The sequence below is a fragment of the Drosophila persimilis genome, unplaced genomic scaffold (genome assembly GCF_003286085.1).
Source record: "Drosophila persimilis strain 14011-0111.01,24,50 unplaced genomic scaffold, DperRS2 tig00001227-arrow-arrow-pilon, whole genome shotgun sequence".
NCBI lineage: Eukaryota > Metazoa > Arthropoda > Insecta > Diptera > Drosophilidae > Drosophila > Drosophila persimilis.
The window spans coordinates 32,795-39,415 of record NW_020825439.1 but is presented as its reverse complement, the minus strand read 5'-3'; the positions used below and the strand labels follow the sequence as shown (position 1 = coordinate 39,415).

Sequence of the window (6,621 nt, the reverse complement as noted above, 5' to 3'; positions counted from 1 at the left end):
ATGCTTCATAATGACTATCAAACTCTATTAAGTCGATGGACTTAGAGCAAAGGTCACACACTACATTATTACGCAAATCAGAGCATCTCTCATAATGAGATTGAAACTCTGAAAAGTCAACGGACTTATCACACATGTTGCACTGAACTTTTGATGCCATTTTAAGTTTTATTTATTTATTTATTTTTTTTGTATCGAACTAACCACTTTCACTATTGAAACAGGACTAAGGGTTTCCTTTTTAAATGGTATCTTTTTAGGCCCCTCCCAAACACCTTCTTAATTTTTTATATCCAAAACAACAGTACCTGTTCACAAACCTGTTTCAAACGATTCCTACTGGGTCAATCTAATAATATGAGGGAAAGGTTACAACCTCTATTCTACCTGAAATCCACTTATTCTTTTTGTGTAATCCTCACGTGGAAGAAACCTGTTTCAAACGAATCCTATGATTCTCTTGTAATAAGAGGAAGTGAAATTCAACCAATCAAAAGTAAAACAGAAACATTTAAAATAAATAGTGGTTAAATGTGTTATATTTATTATATATGTACATATGTATATATTATTTTTAGAAAAATACATAAAATATTCTTATTATATAAATATGTATTCGTATTATTAAAATTTCGCCTCAGCTAATTTTACCGCAGCAATTAAGTCATCATCATCTTCGTCCCGAAGTAGTTCCTGGAGTTGAGATCTTTTATCATCATCCTGATTATCTACTAAATCGAAAATGTTGTCATCATCCGGGAAAATGTATGCTGGATTATCATTATTAGACGTTGCATTCCTTGGGTCATCGTCGTCATCATCCCATTTAATGTCACTTAACCAGGTCAAGTTGCTCTCGAGATAGGTTTGAGTCTTAATCCCAAAAATCAATGACAGGTCTACGGAGCTCGGCTGAGAGTCCAGATTTATGGTTGATTCCGGTTGGGAATCGATAAAAATGATTTCAAGGTCATCCATCGTTGTTGAAAGATTACTAGTTTATGTCCTAGCTGTTAGCTGTGAGTAGTTATTATATAGGCACTTTGCTATGGGACAGTGTTAGTTACACAAAGGAGGAATATAAATTATAGAGAAAGTAGAAAGGTTCAAGGGCATCGAAACCGTTTTTCAGGAAACACTTAAAAAATACCTCTAAACTATCACATTAGATTCATTGCAAAGGGATGACCTACCTGTTTGAGGGTTGTTTGAATCGCAACACGGGACCAATCGTAAAAACAGGTTCATTGACAGTAAGTGGGAGGAGAGAGAATATAAATGAGCGAAGGATCGATTTGAGAGGATTTTACATGGTTGAGAAACAGGATTAAGATCGAAGTTAGTTCACATTATCGCCGATAGGTGGCGCCACCAAGTAGTAAGGATACGGGACAGACGTATATTTACTCTAAGTAGCATTAATTAATTTTGATGTCTTCCTATTATAATTTTATTCTTTGCGTGCTCCTATATATATCTCCATTAATTTGTGTTCTCTTACCATTCAACCCTCTATACGGACATCTAGATACCCAGGTTTCCAACCTATGTTTTCTATAGGATGTAAATTTCAGAAACTTCACACATTTGTTTTCCCAATTCAATGTTTATAAAATATCCTATAAGTATTTATTTAACTTGACCAGTTAATAACATAGCAGAAATTGGTTCCCAATTCAATGTTAATAAAATATCTTATAAGTATTTATTTAACATGATCACGTAATAACATAGCAATATGATGCACACTTACATTCAACATGTTGCCAAGCTGCACATGCTTAAGCAAATGTTGCTGCAACATGTTGCGAATTTGGTAATTCAGTGTAAAAAGCGACCGTCCCTTATCCTTACTACTTGGTGGCGCCACCTATCGGCGATAATGTGAACTAACTTCGATCTTAATCCTGTTTCTCAACCATGTAAAATCCTCTCAAATCGATCCTTCGCTCATTTATATTCTCTCTCCTCCCACTTACTGTCAATGAACCTGTTTTTACGATTGGTCCCGTGTTGCGATTCAAACAACCCTCAAACAGGTAGGTCATCCCTTTGCAATGAATCTAATGTGATAGTTTAGAGGTATTTTTTAAGTGTTTCCTGAAAAACGGTTTCGATGCCCTTGAACCTTTCTACTTTCTCTATAATTTATATTCCTCCTTTGTGTAACTAACACTGTCCCATAGCAAAGTGCCTATATAATAACTACTAATGTCACTTAACCAGGTCAAGTTGCTCTCGAGATAGGTTTGAGTCTTAATCCCAAAAATCAAGGACAGGTCTACGGAGCTCGGCTGAGAGTCCAGATTTATGGTTGATTCCGGTTGGGAATCGATAAAAATGATTTCAAGGTCATCCATCGTTGTTGAAAGATTACTAGTTTATGTCCTAGCTGTTAGCTGTGAGTAGTTATTATATAGGCACTTTGCTATGGGACAGTGTTAGGTACACAAAGGAGGAATATAAATTATAGAGAAAGTAGAAAGGTTCAAGGGCATCGAAACCGTTTTTCAGGAAACACTTAAAAAATACCTCTAAACTATCACATTAGATTCATTGCAAAGGGATGACCTACCTGTTTGAGGGTTGTTTGAATCGCAACACGGGACCAATCGTAAAAACAGGTTCATTGACAGTAAGTGGGAGGAGAGAGAATATAAATGAGCGAAGGATCGATTTGAGAGGATTTTACATGGTTGAGAAACAGGATTAAGATCGAAGTTAGTTCACATTATCGCCGATAGGTGGCGCCACCAAGTAGTAAGGATACGGGACAGACGTATATTTACTCTAAGTAGCATTAATTAATTTTGATGTCTTCCTATTATAATTTTATTCTTTGTGTGCTCCTATATATATCTCCATTAATTTGTGTTCTCTTACCATTCAACCCTCTATACGGACATCTAGATACCCAGGTTTCCAACCTATGTTTTCTATAGGATGTAAATTTCAGAAACTTCACACATTTGTTTTCCCAATTCAATGTTTATAAAATATCCTATAAGTATTTATTTAACTTGACCAGTTAATAACATAGCAGAAATTGGTTCCCAATTCAATGTTAATAAAATATCTTATAAGTATTTATTTAACATGATCACGTAATAACATAGCAATATGATGCACACTTACATTCAACATGTTGCCAAGCTGCACATGCTTAAGCAAATGTTGCTGCAACATGTTGCGAATTTGGTAATTCAGTGTAAAAAGCGACCGTCCCTTATCCTTACTACTTGGTGGCGCCACCTATCGGCGATAATGTGAACTAACTTCGATCTTAATCCTGTTTCTCAACCATGTAAAATCCTCTCAAATCGATCCTTCGCTCATTTATATTCTCTCTCCTCCCACTTACTGTCAATGAACCTGTTTTTACGATTGGTCCCGTGTTGCGATTCAAACAACCCTCAAACAGGTAGGTCATCCCTTTGCAATGAATCTAATGTGATAGTTTAGAGGTATTTTTTAAGTGTTTCCTGAAAAACGGTTTCGATACCCTTGAACCTTTCTACTTTCTCTATAATTTATATTCCTCCTTTGTGTACCTAACACTGTCCCATAGCAAAGTGCCTATATAATAACTACTCACGGTCGCCATGTAAATCGATGTTCAATCCGTTTTTCTGGATCGTTGGGGCTCAACCCTCCGATCTCTTTTATTGTCGTTTATGTTCTCAATTTTACAATTGTGTTTTGGGCTTTTGTAAGCCAAAAGCCGCGGAGCTGCGCTGCCAGTGACGCCGGCAGCGGAGCGGCAGAACTATGTGTTCTTATCTCTTATATGTTAGTATGTATATGTGTGAATATGCTCAGCGCTGTTGGCAGCGAGAGCGCGAGGGAAGATATATGTGTGTATGCATGTATATTAGTGCCGTCAAGTCATGGGAACATGCTGACGCTGCACTTGGGTCGCTCGAGGCATTCTTGAGTGAATCGTAATACGATCACCCAGAATGTCTGGGACTTTATTGTTACGTAAACACTGAAACAAAGTGTTACAGTGTGTATTCTTTAAGTACCGTCGGTACAGTGGGTATTCGTAATAATGAATACTTTACTTTACTTTAATATGAGCATACTACAATACACACTGCAGATTGGCCTCCTTGCGAGAGACCAGTCGCGACTTTTCAGTCTCTTGGTGGGCCTTGACCTCCTGCTGGTAGCGACCCTGGGCCGCCTTCAGCTCAAAGTCGAGACTTGCATGGCTCTTCTCCAGCTCACTGATCCTCTCCAGCAGCGCGCGGTTATCCTCTTTGGCCTTCTGCTCGTTCTCCAGATTGCGCTGCGTCTCCACCAGCAGAGCCTCCGTCTTCTTGCGCAGCTCGATCTCCTGCTCCACCTTCTGCATGGCCACCTTGTAGTTGTTCTTTCGCTGCGCCAGATCCTTCTCGTACTCGGCCGCAATGCGCTGCAGTTCGACCTCACGCTTGCCGCTCAGCTCGATCTTGTGCCGCAGGCTGGTGTCCTGCTTCTCCAGAGCATCGGCTCGGCCGCGCTCCCTCTCGAGCAGTGCCTCGAGCCGCTTCAGCTCGTTGGAGTTGGAGGTACGATGGCGACGGTTGTGCCCATGGCCGTGGGCATGGTTGTTGCTGGCGTTGCTGTTCACCGAATTCGGCTCCTTGGCCTCGGCGTCGACGGTGTCGCTGGACAGGAGCTGGTAGTCGCCCGTGTAGGTGAAGCCGATGAAGGGCAGGTGATTCCCATCGAAGCCCTTCGGTACGGGGAACACCTCCTCGGGCTTTTCGTCCCTCTCGATGTCCTCAAAGTTGCGCGTATCGTCGTCCGAGGTTAGCTCCGGCACAACCGGCGGCACACTCTCCCTGATATTGTCAAAGGACCAGGTGTCGTTTCTGAAGAACGGATGCGCCTTGATATCATCGATGCCGTAGCGGCCCAGACGCTGCGTCCGATCTGTGAGGAATGCCCGGATCAGGGCCTTGGCCTGTTCGCTGATCTCCAGCTCCTGGGGGAAGCTGAGCGTGTTCTTGTGGTCCATGATCTTGCCGTAGGTGCCCACCAGTGAGTCCGCGTAGAAGGGCATCTCCCCGAAGAGCATCTCGTAGAGGAAGATCCCCACCGACCACCAGTCGCACTCGCGGCCATACTCATTGTCGACACCCTGCGACTGCAGCACCTCCGGACTGATGTAGTCCGGCGTGCCGACCGCATTGCTGGACACCACCTGGCCGTTGGCGCCCATGCGCATGCAGGTGCCGAAATCGGCGAGCTTCAGATGCCCGTAATTGTCGAGCAGCATGTTGTCCGGCTTCACGTCACGGTGCACAAAGCCCATGTTGTGAATGGTGTCGAGGGCCAGCACCACCTCCATTGTGTAGAAAATGGCCCACTTTTCGGGTATATCGTAGTCCCCCATCAGCGAGACAATGTCACCGCCGGGCATAAAGTCCATCACCATGTACAGGTATTTGGAGTCCTGAAATGCAAAATGCAGTTGGACAATCCACTCGGAGTTGGCATGGGCCATAATGTGACGCTCCTCCCAGAAGAAGGCCGAGTCCGGGCGCTTCATCATCTCAAATTTGGATAGCCGCTTCATGGCGTACACCTGGCTGGAGGACTTGTGCCGCACCAGTTGCACCTCTCCAAAGGCCCCGGCGCCAATTAGCTTAATGAAGTCGAAGTCCTCGACATTCATGCGCAGCTGATTGATCCTCTGCGCCAGGGGTTTATATTTGGCAGCATACTGTTCGATGTTTTTCAGCCGCTTGAGCGTGTCGTGGTCGCAGTCGCTGACCAGGGCTGATACCGTATCCAGCAGGCAGTCCACATTGCAAATGCTGGTCGGATCGCGCATTTCGCGCTCGAGCGTGTTCGCTCGACGCCGCCTTTCCACATCCATGGCTAGAACGTCCCAGTTGGATAGTTGCCGTCGTTGTTGTGTTTTGTTTGCTTAATTCAGCTATGACAGTTTTTTCTCGGATTTTTTGAGTGGTTTGAATTACCTTGTAATTCGAAAGTGGTTCATATTGTATGTTATTTATATGTACTAATTGGTTGGTACTGGTTGTATTCAGCAATCGGACAAATGTTTAATTTTTTGAAGTTATTGTATTTGCTACATAAATACCAGGTTGAATTTCCTGGTTTGGGATCAATATGGTTTCTATATCGGACGTTAATTCTATTTTTCTGACAACTTGTGATCTTGCTGGTAGAAGAATTGTATTGTTACCAGAACTGTATGTTATTGGAACATAAATTTTAATTTTTATACCCGATACTCAAAATGAGTATTGGGGTATATTAGATTTGTGGTAAAAGTGGATGTGTGTAACGTCCAGAAGGAATCGTTTCCGACCCCATAAAGTATATATATTCTTGATCAGCATCAATAGCCGAGTCGATTGAGCCATGTCTGTCTGTCCGTCTGTCCGTCTGTCCGTCCCCTTCAGCGCCTAATGCTCAAAGACTATAGGAGCCAGAGCAACGATGTTTTGGATCCAAACTTCTGTGATATGTCACTGCTGCAAAAATATTTCAAAACTTTGCCCCGCCCACTTCCGCCCCCACAAAGGGCGAAAATCTGTGGCATCCACAATTTTAAAGATACGAGAAAACAAAAAACGCAGAATCGTAGAGAATGACCATATC

General features: G+C 42.7%; 1 pseudogene; it reads right to left on the bottom strand.

The window, feature by feature from the left end:
* Window positions 1–4,084: 4,084 nt before the first annotated feature.
* On the bottom strand, window positions 4,085–5,904 carry LOC113566897 (annotated as a pseudogene).
* Window positions 5,905–6,621: the final 717 nt, after the last annotated feature.